The 18,797-nt window shown below is 41.0% G+C and overlaps 1 protein-coding gene across 6 annotated transcripts in view; it reads left to right on the top strand.

Annotated features, from left to right (window-relative positions):
- Positions 1-18,797, top strand: part of KANSL1 (KAT8 regulatory NSL complex subunit 1) — a 187,607-nt gene that overhangs the window by 21,953 nt on the left and 146,857 nt on the right. For 4 of the 6 annotated variants that reach the window (XM_057536031.1, XM_057536029.1, XM_057536030.1 and 1 more), the window contains exon 1: positions 5,814-6,393. The exons of the other annotated variants lie outside the window; for them this stretch is intronic. The gene's annotated coding sequence lies outside the window, so the exon portion shown is untranslated. Of the gene's footprint in view, positions 1-5,813; positions 6,394-18,797 lie in introns of those variants that run through there. 6 annotated transcript variants of the gene reach the window in all.

Genomic DNA, 18,797 nt, shown 5'->3' with positions numbered 1-18,797 from the left:
CCTCTCTATTGGAGGGAGCAGGTGTGATGTGCTATCTCCATAATCCCTGGGTTCACTGTGCCATCAGAGCAAGATTTTAGAAGCTGCATCTTAACTTTGGACTCAGCAACTCACTTAAAAATTTTTTTTAGAATGCCTTTGGCCTTGTGCACTTGTTGCCTCCTTTTCTCTGTGAACATTTTTTTCCCCTTCTGACTCTCTATCAGGCCCTCCACAACTTGGGTGCTCACAGCTGCCTTGAAGTTCTCCATGTTTACCTTTACATATCATTTGGAAAAGAAGCCAGGCAGTTTTTTGGTAAATTTGGGGCATGTTCTGACATTTATTATCTGATACAGTGTTTAGGTCTTAGGCAGATTCCTTTATTTGACATTGCCTTATCTGCAAAATCAGTATATTAAAATACTCCTGTTATGTTTGGTCAATTAACTTTTCTGGTTAATTCTAATTATTGGAGAATTTTAAAACGTTCTATACTAAAGTTCAAAGCATTAGAATTTATTAAAATCCACCTAAATAATCAGTTTATTTAATCAGTAGTTTTTTGTATGTTTGTTTAATTTAACTCCTTGAGAAACTTTATTAAAATATTCATGTAAAGTTCTGGTTAAACTGCGTGTATTAGAAGTCAGTGCTTGTGTAGCTACTTTGAAATCTGGGACTGCAGAGGAGAAAACCATCAATCCTGGATGTTAAGTCTTAACATAGCTGATGGCCTGGGAGAACCTGACTTGTTTCTTTAAGTGATACAGTTGTATTCAGTTGAATTTTAGTATTGTCTTCTTAAATATCTCCAAATAAATTATTTCTAGATTGAGAAGTGCTTTCAGGGTTAATCTGTAACTTTAGTTACTATTCTCCTTACTAACACGGTTAAATCATGAGTCTGCCTAAAGATTAGTTTTTCTTTTCAATGAGTTATTGGATCACTTCTGTGGTGAGATGGTAAGATAATATCTTTCTCTAAATTCCAGAGCCTATATATCTTTAGTATGAGGAAGAATATTATCTTGTTTTTGGGTGGGATTGAAACTAAGGAATACCATGCATTCTTATAATACTTTGTCATTGACAAGTTTTTCAAATGCCTTAAATTGTTTAATCTTACTGCAAGTTTGTTGCTATTGGACTGAATACATAAGAATGAATATATGATATTGTGAATTAGTTGAGACCTCCATTTAGTGAAAAAAAATCTTGATCTTTGTGCTTTATTGTAAACAATGTGAGGCGCTTTATTGTAATCAATGTGAGGATTTTCTCTTACTTACCTTTGACCAAGTCTTGATACTGGTGAAACTGAATTGGTAGTATTGTTCAGGTTTAATACCTTTGTCATGTTTGCACTTCTTACTCTCCAGGTGAGTAGCATGTTTCGGTTGGGAGGCTCTAACTCTGGAAGGCAGGTGATACAGTGGGGAAAGTGAGAATTGGAGACTGACACCTGGATTCCAGCATGTGTTCCAGCTTTAGCTTTGGCCAGTCTCCTAACTATTTTCTCTTGGCTTCATTTTCCTGATAATAAAATCTGGAGGTTTTTATTAGATGGCCTTCTGTATTCCTTCTAATATCCAACATTCTTTTATTTAAATTTCCCAGTTTTGGTTCAGTTTATCCTGGCTTTCTACTTAATATTTAGCTGGCTGAATATTAACATGAGAGCATGCACCAATTTCAGTTTAAAGATGTTTCTTCCATGATATAATTTTAATATTGTCTTATATAGATTGATGTGTTCATTTCTCTGATATCTGGACTAGGTCCCTGGGATGCAATGGCAAATAAGAAAAACTGGGTCCCTGTCCTTTTGAAACTAAATGGTTTAGGCTTTAGGACTTCTCTCCTGAGTTACTTTAATAATTGCTTTTTTTTTTTTTTTTTTTTTTAAGTACAACGCAGAATAATCCCTTGTCCTTTTGAGATTGGTTCGGACATATGAAATACTGAATTTGTGATAGAATATTCTGCTTAGGAATTTCTGGGTTGTTAGAAGATATATGGTGAAGAAGTTAAAGAGTGCCTTTTTGGAGTATGTTTATTATATAGACCAGGGTAATAAATCAGAGAAGTTGGAATAATCATAGTTCCTGCTTTTAAGAGCTTTGAGGGTGGCTTCAGGAGGCAAGATTGGTATATGAAAACAACCTCAGAGGAATTACAGAGAGCATTTAACCAAGAGCAGGGTAATACAGTGCCAGTTATCTACATTATTGTTATTATTACTGTTTTCTTTTTCTTTCTTTCCTATTCTATTATTTATCCGGCTTGTGGAATCTTAGTTCCCCAACCAGGGGTCGAACCCGGGCCCATGGCAGTGAAAGTGCCAAGTACTAACCACTGGACTGCCAGGGAATTCTCTTATTACTGTTTTCTTGCAGGAAAAGTAAATTAGAGGTGGATTGGGGGAGAGGAATGAACAAGGATTGGTGGTGAGGAGGGATGGTCCTCTTTTTCAGGGCAGAAAGAACACATAAAGACATGGATGGGTACAGAGTTGTGTATATGAGGAAAGGACTGGTCTATAGGTTATATAAAATATGACAATATAAATTATCCATAAAGTATTTTAGAGTATAAAAATACTGTAAAATATGAGAAAATAATCAGTAGGTTTTTGACTTCAGGTATAGGAACCTAATTCAAATTGGCTTAAACAATAAAGAAATGTTTGTTGTTACCTTGGTCTCATGTAGCTGGAAGTCCAGAAGTCTTGCAGATGTCAGGATTGTTTGATATAATCATTTAATGCTGTCACCAAGGATCAAGGTACTTGCCAGTTCTCCATTCTGCTCTCTTTGATGTTGGTGGCATCTTCAGGCTTGCTGTAAGGTGACTGTAGCAGTGTGAAGTGTCATGTTCAGCATTACCTGAAAAGAGACTGTTTCTTCCTCATCTCATCTTTAGGACTGAAGAATCTTTTCTCACAATTCTCTCCTGGAGGCCTTCCAGTGGGCTTCCACTTGTGTCACATTGGCCAGGATTACATTTCATGCCCATTCCCAACCAATCACTGGCAAAGAGAATGGGTTGAAACTAATCTACTAGGATAGAGTGGATATTGGAGGACAGTCAATCACAATGACTATTCCAAGAATGATTAGGAAAATGAATAGTATGTTTTTTTTTTTTTTTAAAAATTATTTATTTATTTAGGCTTCATTGGGTCTTTGTTGCTGTGTGTGGGCTTTCTCTAGTTGTGGCGAGCGGGGGCTACTCTCGGTTGCAGTGCGCGGGCTTCTCACTGAGGTGGCTTCTCTTGTTGCGGAGCATGGGCTCTAGGCGCATGGGCTTCAGCAGTTGTGGTACGCGGGCTCTAGAGCGCAGGCTCAGTAATTGTGGCGCATGGGCTTCATTGCTCAGCGGCATGTGGGATCTTCCCGGACCAGGGCTCGAACCCGTGTCCCCTGCATTGGCAGGCGGATTCTTAACCACTGCGCCACCGGGGAAGCGTGTGTGTGTGTGTGTGTGTGTGTGTGTGTGTGTGTGTGTGTGTGTGTGTTTAATCAGCCTTGACATCCACTGTGTTTTGGGGGGAAATTTTAAGAAAATGTATTTGTCTAAGATTTTTGTGTCTGTAGTAGCTCACCTTTGAATGTCCTTATTTGGAAAAATTGGTGTCTGAGCAGAAAGACATCTGATTCGAGATAACAATGTAAAACAAATTGATTTAAGTGCCATAAACACTGTGAACTCCCTACTCTTGGGCTAAGCAGTGAGAAAAGGGGAAAGTGGGGATTTATTTTTACCCAAAATGCATGTTTAAAAATGAGCATTTCCACCTCTTTCTTAATCATTTGAAAAGAATGTATTTTATAACCTTGGTTATTTGGGGGCCTAATTAAATCTGACAGTTGAGTTTTAAGAATCGAAGCAGTAGTAAAATTAATTATTTTGTGGTGAGTGTCTTTGAACATAATATTTAAGTATACACTGCAAAGGGCTATGCCTTATTTGGTATTTTCATTCTGCTCATTTGGATTTCAGAATCCTCACATTAGGGCTCTAGTTCGCCATCTATTGGTTTTAGAATTGTGTTCAACACTTTCTGCTGTATTTTGTGGAATAACTATTTATGTGGAGATGTGTGTATACATTTTTCAATCAACTAAGTCCACCCCCCCAGGATTATAATTTAAAAAGCCAAGACTAGGATCTCTTTTGGATGTGTATACAAATATGTATACATATTTTTTTTTATTCTTGTGTAATTTGACCCTGTGACTTTCTTTTGATATTTGAGAACCATGACTATGATTGAGAGTGTGATTTTAAGGGTACAAATGGAAATATAGGTGTAGATGCTGTAGGAGCTAGTGAGTTAAAGTTTGTAGGAGGACAAGCTGTTGGGCTGTTTTTTGGCCTAACAGAAGTGACGCATACCACCGGATATTGGTTTTGGTAAGCCACAAAAAAGTATTGCGCGTTTCTCATCTTCCTTTTTGGTAGTAGAGCATATCTTTCTCATCTGCTGCATTTGATGATTTAATTGTTGGAAACATTTTTTGTTGTTGTTGTTCTGTAATTTAAAGTAATATTTTGATGAATACCAGAGTTCCTTTTTTAAGCCTCTAAGCACTGGATTCATCTTTTGGCAACTTTTTCTTTAGTTTTAAAGGATAGTGGATTATAATTTGTGTAAATGTGACACTTTGCATTATATTGCTGAATTTTTTTAATCTAGAAAATCTTCCATTATTTTAAGGCCCTATTTTGGAAAAGGAATAAGATATTGTACTGACAAACTGGTCATGAGAAATGATAAAGTGCCACCACTTTAAACCAACTCTGGTAGGAAAGTGGAAGTTTGCTTTTTGTTGTGAGATTTGGGTTTCTCTATGGAGTTCTTTGTTAAACTTTTAGCATAGCAGTGAACTTCCTTTTGGTGGAGACAGGAAGCATAAATACTCATTGTGTAATGCCATTTGCCTGCTTTGGTGGATCCGCCAAGCCGTGACACCCAAAACCAGACGCGTGTTTCTTAACGAAAACTACAGTTCCCAGCGGGCCTGGCGCTGGTGGGCCATCACTTCCCCTCTTGCTCCCGGCTGTCCCTTCCCGGGCTGGCCCGGCGCGGGCCCTGGCCCGCGCCTGCGCAATGAAGACGTGCGCTTTTTTTTTTTTTTTTTTTTTTTTAACCCTGGCGGCTGCGGATCGCGGCACTGGGGCTGGTGCCCAGGCGTGCTGCAGTGTACGGAGGCAGGCTGCTAGGACAAAGGGTGGCAGGAAGCGGTTCACTGGTCAGGGAGCTCCCCACTTGATTCAGCGCATGTTTAGCTCTGGAATAATGTGGTACCGACGGCATTAGCCTATTTACTACCCAGTACAAACAGTTCCTCGCTCACGTCCTCTTGCTCTCTCGCCCCAGCCTGCCTTGCCCCTCATAGCCGGCGCGCGGCCTTGTCAGCCCAAGCGCGGAAGGAATGTGACGGCGTCAGTGCCTCAGGTTAGCCTCACCCTAGCCGGAGCGAGGGTCCGCTCCCGCCTGCCGCAGTGCCGCGTGCCGCCGCCGCACGTCTGGGAGCGGCTGGGTCCCGGCGCCGCGGCCTCCGCAGCTGGAGGTGCAGAAACAGCGGCCGCGGCGAGGAGCCATGACTGAGGCGGCGGCGGCGGCCGCGCCTCCTGGAGGCTCGCGGGGGCGGCGCGGTGGGCGCCCCCTGGCGGCGCGCCGGGGCGGAGCGGCCCTTCGCCGCCGCAGCCGCAGCCGGCGGAGGCGCTGCTGTCCCTCCTCCCCGTGTCCCCGGCGCTCGCCCGCTCGCTCGCTCGCTCCATTCTCCCTCCGCTTCAGATTAAAGGGGGGGAGGGAAAAGAAGCTCGGCCGCCATTTTCCCAGTGCCGCCGCCACCGCCGCCACCGCTCGCCGAGCCGGCGGGAGAACCGAGCACCTTAGCGAAGCCGACTCGTCTCGCCGCGGCGGTGCGGGGGGCGGCCGGAGCGCTCTCCCCGGCCGGGAAGAGGCGTCCGGGGGCGGCGGCCGGGGTGCGGGCTTGGGCTGCAGACGGCGGCGCTTGTTTGTGCGGGGCGGGGGGGCGGCTTCACTCTCTGCCCCCGCCCGCCCGTCCTCCCGGCCGGGCTGTGGTCCCCGGCCGTGCCCAGGCCCCGCCGGAGCCGAGGAAGGCCGGAGAAAGAGCCCGAAAGAGAAGAAAAAGCGGCCGCTCCCCGCCGCCGCCGCCTTCCCCTCCCCCTCCGCCTCGCCCCCCCGCCCGGAAAGTCAGGGCGGCTCCGGGCGCCGGGGGGGAGGAGAGCGGCGGGCCCGGGCCGGAGCTGCCGCCGCGCGCCCCCGCCCGCCGCCGCCGCCGCCGCCGCCGGCCCTCGGCGCCCAGGCCGGGGGCTGTTTGCAAACTGCGCCCATTTTGTGGGGCTGAATCCGCCCGGGCAACGCTCTTCCATCACGTGGTAGGTGCTGCTGCTGCTGCTGCTCTCCTCCTCCCGCTGCCCTTTTTCCTTCTCCTCGCTCTCCCTGTGGCTCCCATTTCTCCCTCTCTTTGTTAGTTGTAACTAGAAAGGCAGGGCAGGGCAGGAAAAATCCCCGGAACTTTAAATGGCCTCTCCGGGCTTCCCCGCTGCGGGTCCGAGGCTGGGAGTCGCCCCAAGGGCGGGGGTGTGCGGGGGCCCTTCCCCACCAGCTGCCGCCTCGTTCGCCAGCTTTTCCTTTGGCGTTCTATTTAAAAATGCGGCCTTAAGAACACGATTTATTCCGGTTAAAAAAAAAAAAAAACCCAAACAAACTCTTGCTCTCGCCTTGAACTTCTCTTGACTGCAAAAGGCCTTTCTCTGGCCGAAACACACATCTTGCGCGTTTCACGGTGTGTATCACAACTCTGATTGTTTAGTGAGATGATTATTTGTTTCATTTATTTATTATTTTTGTTGCCTGTAAATTGAGGTCACTTACGTTTTCAGATCTAGTCTCCCTCAGGCAGACGTGTTTTTTTTTTTTAAACTAAAGAGGAAGAGACATTTATTTGCTTTTAAGTGAGTTTGGGGGGCCTGTTTTCCGGCTGACTGTCTTTTGAGTCTCAGCAAATAATTTGATTGTTTTCCATAGGATAAACAGCCTTACCCTCATGTTTTACTTAAAAATCCTTTTGTTTTCCGTTGTGGGGATCCCAGTTTGGTTTTTTTGGAGAAACACGTTACTTAACTATTGCTTATTGATTGCCTCAGGGGAGAAGGGGTGACATGATGGCGCCACTTTAAATTGCTCTCTTTCCTCCTCCTCCGATTTTCCCCCCTTTATTCTGGAGGTCACTGGAGCATTTTTCGTGACCTATTAATAAACTACTTGAGAATGTTAACAGTACAACTAGTCGGGCTAGAGTTTGGTACCTTAAGGGTCGGGAGACCCGAATCCCGAGGTCCCCAAAGTTCCGAGAAATCTTCCTAGTCCTCCTGCCTCGCCTCCCTCCCCTCCATTCACAATCCTGGTGTTGCCATCTCCTTTGTCACGTGGCTAGCAATCATTGTGGTTTTTTGTTTGTTTTGGGGTGTGTGTTTATATTTTTAAATTGTAGCCCAGAAGAACTTCTCTCCTCCCTATTACAGAGATCAAAACGTTTTAGTTTTTTTTGTTTTAAAATCGGAGAACATTTATAATAAACGATAAAATTACATAATCTTTGCCTTGCATAATCATGATATAGTTATAGGTTGTTACTGAACTTCGTTTCTAAAGCACTTTCAAGTATGGAAAGTAGAACATTGGAATATGTTTTCCATTTCTCAGAATAGTCTGTAGTATCTTCCCTGCTTTTTGGGTCCTTTAACCACTATTTACAAGGGCTTAAGTGGGTGTGTTTTCCCCTCCCCCCTTCTACAGGCTATACTTAGTTCTTTTTCTAGCATACTGTCTGACCAATTTAGAAATTTTCAATTGTCTACATGCTTGTCATTTAAAACTATTTTTCTTTTCTCGCAACAACACTGAACAGTTTTGAGTAATAATTGTTTTCTACCTGAAGGTATTTCATTATGTTTCTGTTGCGTTTTTGATCCAGAGAATTTTTACTACTAATCCTGTAGATTTAGAAGAATGTTGTTCTATTATGTTTCTTCGTATCAGTTTTCCCCATAGTTGGGTAAATTCCTATTTTATAAAATACCGAATACATTTCTGTGTTGTTTCTACAGAGCTTACTAACCGCGTTTCCAATTTGAAAAAAGGTCTGTTCTGAGTTCAAAAAATTTCAAAAAGTAAATATGAAATATAGTGATTCTTGTGTGCATTGATTCGTTTCCTCTACCATGTATATTTTCAATGGTTTTGGGCCATTTTCTTTGCTAACAGTTACATCATGTCATGTGATATGTGCAGTGTGATGTGTAGTTCTAAAAATAAGGCAAGGTAAAAATGCTCATCCCTTGGGAATCTAAAAAATGTATTATAAATGTGGGATAACTATCCTCAGTCATGGAATTCTGATTTCGATTTCTGCTAGGTTTATCCTACAAAGTATGCAGTTCCTTTGACCTTTAGCATATTTGATGTATTTGTTAGTGATCTCATGATTTGAGGTGGTCAATTTTTAAACTTTCAAGTGTGTACCATTTGGAGGGAAACATAGATGTGACAAAGATTCTTAACATCTGTATTGTGGTAAAAGATGATTGGTCTCTGATGACTGCCTAATTTAAGTATATAAAAAGTATTTTTGATTTACGTCTGTAGACAGTTAAAAGAGTGATCAATTAAGTATTGATAGAGCCTTGAGGTATGGTGGGGTTTTGGTCCTTTTATCTTTGTGAATCTACTTAAGTGAAGTATTTAGAAGTGTTGCTGCATCTTTCCTGAAAGCCTTATTCAGAATTTCAGTGTTTGACTTTTGTGCTTTACCAAAGTGAGATGTTAAATCTTTGTATGATTTTCTTCCTGCCTACACATGTTATTCCTATGGTTAAACCTGCAGAGCACACGTTGATTGTTAGGTGACTTATCATTATCCTGTTGAGGAAAATTCTGGAAGCTAGAAAATGAGTAAGCCTTAGTTTACTTTTAACTTTTATCAAGGTGAGAAGAAAGGAAAGTAACTATCTTTTTCTTCTTCAAGCACTGCTGGTACCTTTCCATTTCTAGTCATGCTACACTGTAACCAGTGTCTCTACTATTCTGGATTTTATTGGATTGATCACAGATTTTAATTGTATTTTAAAGTGAGTAACAAGTTATAGATTTGTTCTGTTTGATATAACCTGACTCATGCTCTGTAAACATAGGGCCATTGTGGTTGATGATGCTGATTTGAGAGGGTATTTTAGTATTGAGTGGTTCTAGTTAGGAACTTTTTTGAGTAAAGCTTAGTTACCTTGTTATAGTACTAGAAAAGCAATTTTAAAATGTGAAAAAACTTAGTAATCCATGTTGGATATTTTAAATAATAGTCATTGAAAGTACTGTGTTTAAAGAATATTGCTTATTCCTCTTATATTGTCATCTTCCTTGGGCGGGGGGTTTGGTAGGGGTTATTTTTTTCTTCTTGGCGAGGTCATTAGACACAGAAATTAAGTGATTTCCTTCCTGGAGAGAGAGACTTTTTTTTTTTTAATTAATTTTTTTTTTGTTTTTTGTTTTGTTTTTAACCCCAAGCATCTTTCCATCCCCTTGAGTTTGGAAAGGAGGAACTAGTGCAGACCAAGTATGTGGTCTTCGGTTGATTGCCCCAGAGCAAATCTCATTATTGAGTGGTTTATTTAGAGTTTCAAAGCACCTTTTCTTTGCCCTCTTTCTCTATTTTAAGTAAGTTTCTGCCTTGATTGGTTAGATTGTTCTGGGTCTCAGAATGCATATTTTACATTAGTGCCTTTTTACTTGATCACTTTATAAAAAAGTACAGGTGCAGGTGACTCAAATAAAATGGCCCCAAACACCTGGCTTTTTTACTGTGACACTGCAGAGAGTACTTGGACCACGTCCTTTCCCTAAAAAGGACTTTAACTATTTCTTGGAAACCTATGTTAAGTCTGGATTTTGAGTCTTCATGTTGCTTCTGAAGATGTATGTTTAAATTATAGTTTCTATCATAATAAATTGCATGTTAGTCTCTGGGCATACTAAAAGCCGTGCAAAAATATTCCTGCCAGAGTGATAATTCATGACACAAAACAAGACACTTTCATCAGTACTTCCCATTCCCTGAAATGTGAGATCAAAACTCAGTGAACCGCAGTAATGCTTAGAAAAGACAATATGAATTTAAAAAGACAAATATTACACTGTGATAGAGGTCACTAATATTTGAAGGCCACAAGAAGAGATAAGAACGTGGTGTCCTTGGGTCACTTGCAGATTGTGGAGAGAATTGTGGCTCATAGGAAAAGACCAGTATATATGATTGGGAGGGTCACTATTATTTATTAGTTCGGTTATCATTTGTTCCTGCATTATGCCCTGTGCCTGTCTTTTAGGATGTAGGGTAAAATGTATAGGAGAAAATAAGCTGATAGGTATGATTTACCAAAAAGCCTGGTCTCCAAAAAGAATTGAAGTAGATGTTTTTTCTCTTTGTGTGTTAAGCTTTTCTTGTCTTTAATCAAATAAAAGTAAAGCAAAAATGTAGGGTGTGAGGAAACCGACTTCAAAGTAGAGAGCACAGTTCATATTTATGAATGAAAAACAAACTTGGGTAGTCTGAAAGAAAAACTTAAGGATTGTATATGAAGATTTTAAACCATTATGTCAAGAGAGGCCCTTCAAGGTAGATACCTTTTAAATTCTTGTTTCTCTGTTGGGTAGTGGTCTCTGGCAACGGATAGCTGCTTAATAAATGTTACCTTCTGCAAGCCTTGCTTTTCTAAGATTTTAAACTAGCTCTATAAAATTGTTAACATTTGAATGCCCTAGCCCACTAGGGAATTATTTAGCTATATATTGTTGTTGCCTGTAAACTTTCCTTTTTTTCCTACAGTTCTAACTTTTTAAAAATAGTTTCTCCCCAAGCTTTTGAGAGTGAGGAAATGTAAGGTGGAGGTAAATTCAGTGCAGTTTTATCTGAATGTTATCAAAAACTTTGGTTCTTGTTACTTGAACCAGGAATCCCAAATGAGATCTCACTCTGAATTTTAAGTACAGCAGATTCCACCCTTGTTTGGAAAGAAGTTGCTTGGGTGGCATCAAACTTAATAGAGTCCCTCACCTTTTAATTTCTTTATATATATATATATTTTTTCAATACATTTATTTATTTATTTTTGGCTGTGTTGGGTCTTCGTTGCTGCATGTGGGTTTCCTCTTAGTTGCGGAGAAGCAGGGGCTACTCTTCGTTGTGGTGTGCCGGCTTCTCATTGCAGTGGCTTCTCTGGTTGCGGAGCACGGGCTCTAGGCACGCGGGCTTCAGTAGTTGTGGCTCACCGGCTCTAGAGCGCAGGCTCAGTAGTTGTGGCGCCTGGGCTTAGTTACTCCACGGTATGTGGGATCTTCCAGGGCCAGGGATCGAACCCATGTTCCCTGTATTGGCAGGCGGATTCTTGAGCACTGTGCCACCAGGGAAGTCCCTTAATTTCTTTTTAAAAAGGGAGCACCTTAGGGTCAGACCTGGTTAAATTCACTTGGAGGGGAAGTGTTCGGGAATAAAAAAGATGAATTAGAATTTTGTTGTTAGGGCATTAAACCAAAAATTGCTAAAAACTGATATCAAGGCTTTCCCTTGCTATTTGGCCTTTGTGACTGCTTACTAGCACCTCCACTGGAGGGTATGATGAAGGGATAAAGGCGAAAAGCTAATTAGTTTAGCTTCTGATGTTTGCTAGCATAAGAGGCTTTGCAGAAATACTGGTCTGATAAGTTGAACTGTCAGGAAAGTTTCGTTAAACTGCTCATATATTGCCATGGAGAACTGAGGATGTTTGAAGACTTTAAGCATATTTCAGAAGATAATGGATTGCTGTTTTTTTGTAGTTAATCTTTAATTCAGTATTCTAAAGGGATAGGTTGATTCAGTGAGATCCCTCGACTTTGGTCAGGTACCCCCTCCTCATCCCCTACCCCCCCAACCTAAGAACTTGTTTGCTTTTGAATTGCTTGGACCCTTCAAGAAATCTTCGATTTTAGTATTGTTCAGAAACACTTGTGTTATTAGAGTTTGCTAGGAAGAGATGAGATAAAAATACATTTTTCCTTCTTTGTTTTTTTGTGAGGTAAACTGGTAGGAAACTTGAATTCAGTGATAAGATAGAAATAGGATAAACATGAATAAATATTTTGATATGTAGTTATCCTTCAAAACAATTTTATTTTTTTTTTAAATACAAACATGATCTTACCCGTTTCGTAGCTTGGTCTTTTTTTTTCACTTAGTTATATATCATAGAGATTTTTCACATCAACATAAACAGTTTTTTTTAATAGCTGCAGAATATTCTATTGTATCTTTTAAGTTTAGCTTTTTTTTTTTTTTTTTTGCTATTACAGTTCTTCAGTAAAAGAATTGTCTTCAGCAAAAGAATTGTGCATATATTATTATGTATCTGGGAGAATATTTCTGTTGGATAGGTTCCTAGAAGTGCAGTTACTAGGTAAAAGTCTGAGTAGTTGCATTTAAAATTTTGATAGGTATTGCCTTCAAAAGGCTTATGTAGCCAAATTTAGTAGTTTAAAAGTAACTTAAAAAGTTTGTCGGGCTTCCTTGGTGGCGCAGTGGTTGAGAATCTGCCTGCCAATGCAGGGGACACGGGTTCGAGCCCTGGTCTGGGAAGATCCCACATGCCGCAGAGCGACTAGGCCAGTGGGCCACAATTGCTGAGCCTGCGCGTCTGGAGCCTGTGCTACGCAACAAGAGAGGCCGCGATAGTGAGAGGCCCGCGCACCGCGTTGAAGAGTGGCCCCCACTTGCCACAACTAGAGAAAGCCCTCGCACAGAAACGAAGACCCAACACAGTCATAAATAAATAAATTAATTAATTAAAAAAAAAAAGTTTGTCGGTCTGAGTGCATGTGCTTGGCAATGTAAATGACCGGAACTTGAGGTAGTTGAAGTCTGTCCTAGATTCAGTTGGTTCCTGCTTCTTTTTTAAAAAATTATTTATTTTATTTATATTTATTTTTGCCTGTGTTGGGTCTTCGTTGCTGAGTGTGGGCTTTCTCTAGTTGCGACCAGTGGGGGCTACTCTTCCTTGCGGTGCGTGGGCTTCTCATTGCAGTGGCTTCTCTTGTTGCGGAGCACGGGCTCTAGGTGCGTGGGCTTCAGTAGTTGTGGCACGCGGGCTCTAGAGCACAGGCTCAGTAGTTGTGGCACATAAGCTCCGCGGCATGTGGGATCTTCCCGGCCCAGGGCTCGAACCCGTGTCCCCTGCATTGGCAGGCAGATTCTTAACCACTGAGCCACCAGGGAAGCCCCGTTCCTGCTTATTGTTAGATTGTTTTTACTTTATGATCAGACACCCCCATTAACTTTATAATGGATCTCCATCTGATGCATTCAGCATAGACTACTCAGGTTAGCTAACATGTATTGGTCCACTCTCTGCCAGGTGCAGTGCTACATGTAAGGGTAGAGATAAAACAACCCATAACCTTCCTTTTAAGAAATATACAGTCGGGATTGGGGCGGGAGGGCGACAAAACTAGGTGTTTATGTTCCATTATGAGCTGTTGCCCAGGGTGTCATGGGAGTGCATATTAGACCCTAGAGTGGAAGGGACCTCTAACTTCACCTGAAATGAATGGGGAATAGTTTAAAGAGCATGAGATCTTGAGCTAAAACTTGAAAAGCAAAGGTACAAGGGTATGTAAGAGTCTGGAACTATAAATAAGATTCAGGTGGCTAAGGTGGGGACAGGTTGGAGATGAGGCTGAATGTAAAAGGGGGGCAGATAAATGTTGTGTGGGAGTTTGGGTTCATCCTTACCCTAGAGTCACTGAAGGATTTTAAGCAGGAACACAACATGGTTGGATTTATGTTCCCTCTCTTTTTCCCTTTTTTCCTCCTTCTTTTCTAGTAATCATTTTGGTAGTGGTTGTGGGCACTAGATTGAAGGTTTGCTGAGACAGGAAGAAAGAACAGTTGGAAGATTACTACTGCCTGGATTACTGTAATACGTAAGAGGTTCTGAACTAAGGCAGTGGTATTAAGGATGCAGTGAACGTGCCTGTCATTCTATATTGAATCCTCCCTATTTAACCTTCAGTATTCAGTCAGAATGTCATCTCTTTCTGAAGCCTTGCTTGATCCCTTCAGGAAAAACAGTGCTTTATCATCTGGGTTTACCTTCACACCTAATTTCTATCTTCTTATCTTTGGCATTGATGACACTGCTATAATTCTTGGCGTCTCCAGCATTAGACCATGAACTCCTATAATCTTCCTATTATTCCTGTCTGGTATTAGTATATGTTTAAGATGTCAATGGTAGATGGTAAATCAGTGATTGGGATCGGGATTCATTCACATAGGGCATGTTGAGGGGCAAGAATTGGTTTTGGATTTGGTGTTGGGGGTAGGGGTGTTGGAAGTAGCTGTATGGGCGATACTGGACCCTCCTTATTCTTTAGGTTTCAACTTAGATGTTTTTCCCCCGGGAAGCCTTCTGTGACCCCACCCACTCTCAGCCTGTGTGAGGGTCCCCTAATGTCCCCCCAGGATTCCCTGATCACAGTGAGTGTCTGTCTTTACTGGTCCACGTCGTCCTTATAGACACTTGGTGTGGGGCTTTGAATGCTGTAGGCATTTTAATAAAATGTCTATTGGAGATAATCAGTTGGTATTTGTTATTGACTTTCCCATAAAGACTAAAATTCAAAAACCTCATGTTTAGCAGTTAAGCTCCTTCCAGTTTAAACCTAGCCTTGTATATAGTGGTAACACAACATTGTAATTCAACTATACTTCAATTAAAAAAAAGAAAGCATGGGCCTTACAGTTAGAGATTTGAATTGGAATCCTGCCTCTGCAGCTTGGTAGTTGTGTGATCTTGGGCATGTTACTTAACTTCTGAGCACCAGTTTCCTTATCTATAAAATGAGAATAAGAGTACATACTCGTCTTATAATGTTATTGTGATGATTAAATGAGGATGTGTATGTAAAACATTTAGCACAGTGACAGACGCAGTAAAAGGTCAATTAATGTTAGTGAACATTAGAGCATTTAGTGAATGTTAGTGAATGTTAGAACAATCATAATAATAACCTATTCTCCAGCCAGAGCTATGATTCCCTTAGTAATTATAAAACCTAAGAATCCCTGCCCTGTTGGCATAGAAAGTGTTAGGGACTGGGGTGGTGAGGTCCACATTATTTCTTTGTTTTATAATAAAAATTTTGCTGCCCACTCCCTGTTGTATTCCATAACAAATCTACATTTGTAAAAGAAATACAAAAAAAAAATACTTTCCAGTGTGTTCCATAATGTAGCTTTTTTGGTACTTCATCACGAAGCACTGCAAAGCTGCTTTTTCCCTCTCTTTCTTGAGAAGCTGCACACGTAACACTTGGTTCATCCAAGTTCTGTGGATCATCTCCCAAATCCTTCCCTATTATTTTGATTGTGTCAGTTTCTTGATTAGAATTTCCTCATCTTTCTCTGCTTAGCACAATCTTATACGTGAAAGCCTACCTCTAGGTCTTTTTTAACTACTCTAGCCCTGTCAGTAAGTGTTCACAGTGCTTACTATGTACCAAGCTCTAGCTAGATAAAGTTAGTGAGCATACAAAGAGGGATGTTAAAGAACTTATCCTGTCTCGGAAATAGAATAAATTAATATTAATAAATTGACAACTAGGGAACATTCAGATGATTTTAATTGAGTGATGACTTTAAATGCATTGTACAATTTAAGCAGGAAGAAAGTGATGTGAATCTGAATAGTCTGGAAAAGTTGTTGTGGAGATGCTGTGTATTGAAGGATTAAGTTTTGGGCTTAAAGGGTAGAAGGACCTTCCAGGTAGAGGCAGCAGCATAGGCAAAGATTATGGAGTTGAATCTGGGGGCAGGGAGTTCTAGGTCTAAGCCACCTGATGCACTTGCTTTGAACCTTCCAGGTAGAGGCAGTAGCATAGGCAAAGATTATGGAGTTGAATCTGGGGGCAGGGAGCTCTAGGTCTAAGCCACCTGATGCGCTTGCTTTGAACCTTCCAGGTAGAGGCAGCAGCATAGGCAAAGATTATGGAGTTGAATTTGGGGGTAGGGAGTTCTAGGTCTAAGCCAACTGATGCACTTGCTTTGATATTGTTTTAAGTTTCATCTCGGAGAATTTGGACTCATGAGAAAGGTACTAGGAGTTATTCTAGAGTAGAGAAGAGAGGCGATAAAAAGAATGGATTATGGAATGGATTAGAGGACTGAGGCATCAGTCAGGAAGCTGTTATGATAATTTAGATGTGAGCTGATGCAGATGCGGGCTGGGTTTGGGTTGGCCCTGTTAGGAAAGGAGAGGATACCCCAAAACTGAACAGCCCCCCCCCCCCCACTTTATGAGAAATAAATGAGAGATTTTTATCATTAAGGAGCTGAAATTATGAAGGAAAAGACAGCCTTCTCTCTTGTATCCTAAGAGTCTTTTACCTTTTCTGTTTATGTCACTTATTTGGCCCTTCTGCAGACTTTAGGCCCTTCCAAAGCCTGGAGGAGACTTCGACCATTCCACTGTGGTGAACACCTTAGTTGAGATTCTTGTTGTATCCTATCTGGATTATTGCAGTAGCTTTTTCATTGGTCTTTGACTTTTTACTTTCTTTTAATCTGTCCTACCCAACTGGTCTCTCTGAAGCACAGTTCTCATGTGTCACTCCCCATTTGAAAAACCTTTAATGACTTTCTACTGCCTTTAAGTCTGAGTAAAGGCTGGCTATTGAAGGTTGTCCATTAATGATCTGGCTTCAAACTTCCTTTTCACCTTTTTCTATAGTGTTTTCTCTGTTACAATATGCTTTATATTTCAAGCAAATTGATCATTTCTTTCAACCTCCAGGATATCCTATGTTTTCCCACAGTTTTGCCTTTTCCCGTGCCTTTTCCTCTCACTAGAATGCCACATTACCCTTCTTTTACCCCAGCCTTCTACATAATGAAATTTTAGCTAACTTTCAAGTTTCAGCTGAAATTTTGATAACTTCACAGACACTTCCCTAACCATCCTTCCTCTGGCTATTTCTTTGTTTTGTGCAGAGTAATGAGGTAATGGTGGGAAGAGGTTAGTAGAAGCGACATTATGGGCATGCTTCTTTTCCCCCATTTGATTTTTGCTTCTGTTTTCAGTGAAAGTGCGGTTGTTGGCCACCCAAATGGCCAGACCCTTCCCTTTGGGTCCCGGCAGCTTATCAACATTTTTGCAAGGTGGATGCTGCCAGTTTATTCTTGTGTAACTGGACTCCTGTCTTGGGAATTTACAAGGAATAAGGCATCGTTCTCATTTGCAGGTGTGGAGTTAGTTTTGACTTGCACTATTTGACGCAGCCACATATGTGTGCTTTCTGGAAATCTGCATATACAGAAATATGTATGTATGTACAGACATCTGTAGCTGTAGAGAGAATCTGTCTCTAGACAGTGGTTCTCAATTGGGGGGTTGTGATTTTGCCCCCTGGGGGACATTTGTCATTTCTGGAGGCATTTTTGGTTGTCATAATTTATAGGAGAGGAGAGTGCTGCTGGCATCTAGTGCATGTAGAGGCCAGGGATGTTGCTAAACCACCTGCAGTGCACAGGAGAGATCCCCTTCCTCCACAACGAAAAATAATCTGGCACAAGTCAGTAGTGCTGATGTTGAGGAAATCTGTCCTAGGGGTGTACTTTGGCTTCCCAGTGCTACTTGTGTTAGGTGGAAGTTTGTTCTTGAATCTGTATTTCAGTTTATAATAATAGAATCATAAGCACGGGAAGGGACCCTAGAGGTCGCATATTTGAACTGTATTCTAACTTGTATCCCTCAGGACAGTGTTCTGCAAGATATTAGTAGGTGTAATGGAAAAAAGATGTTTATTTGTTAAAGGTGCAAATATTTGAGTATTCAGTATAATGAAGTGTGTTGTGAATCTTCATCAAGGAAGTTTCTCCTAAATGTGTTTGCCTGCTGAACCCATTTGACATCTTCCAGTCCTCAAAATGCTTCCTTGGAACTGGGAGGGAAACTGTTATTACCTAGCCCAAACTTTTATAGCCTTTTAAAGGACCTTGTTAAGATAGCCCTTCTATTTGTCTCTTCAAGCTTACTGCTGAATCTTAGTTTATGTCAGTGACAGCAGGTACATTAGCTCCATCTTTTTTTTTTTCTTTGTCAGATTGTGGTTTATTAGATGAACTAAAAAATTGGAATATTTTAGGTTCCTTTATTCTAAATGTACAATATAACTTTACTATCTGTCCCCACCAGTGAATTGGAAATTATAATTCCAGCCCGAAACCTACCACCCAGGTTGTTATGAGGATTAGTAAGTAATTATAGCTTTTAATGCTTTGTATTCTTTGGAGAAAGGTGATTTATCATAAACTGTTTTTGTAAAACTGCTTAAGTCTGACAGTTTTTCTCTGCTCTGAATTGTTGAGTAGTGATGTTTTTTGGGATTCAAGTGGGATGGGAATCGTTTCAATCAACATTTTGCTCATTATGTTAAATTTAAGAAAGTTATTGTGATATTTTGCCTTATTCACATTTTTTGGCTCTTTAAGAATTTGCGTTATTTTTGCTTCCTTCCTTTTTATTATATAAGCAATACATGTTTATGGTGGAAACATTACATAAGCCAGAAAATAAAAGACAAAAGAATCTTATCACCTACTTTTAAAAACAGAAATGAGGTCATAGTATATGCTTTATTTTTTAACACCTTTTTTTTTCATTTAACATTTTTTTATTTCAGTAATGTTTGCTTT

This window comes from Balaenoptera acutorostrata, chromosome 20 (assembly GCF_949987535.1).
Source record: "Balaenoptera acutorostrata chromosome 20, mBalAcu1.1, whole genome shotgun sequence".
NCBI classification, from domain to species: domain Eukaryota; kingdom Metazoa; phylum Chordata; class Mammalia; order Artiodactyla; family Balaenopteridae; genus Balaenoptera; species Balaenoptera acutorostrata.
The sequence above is the reverse complement of the archived record's forward strand: the minus strand, read 5'-3'. Positions and strand labels throughout refer to the sequence as shown.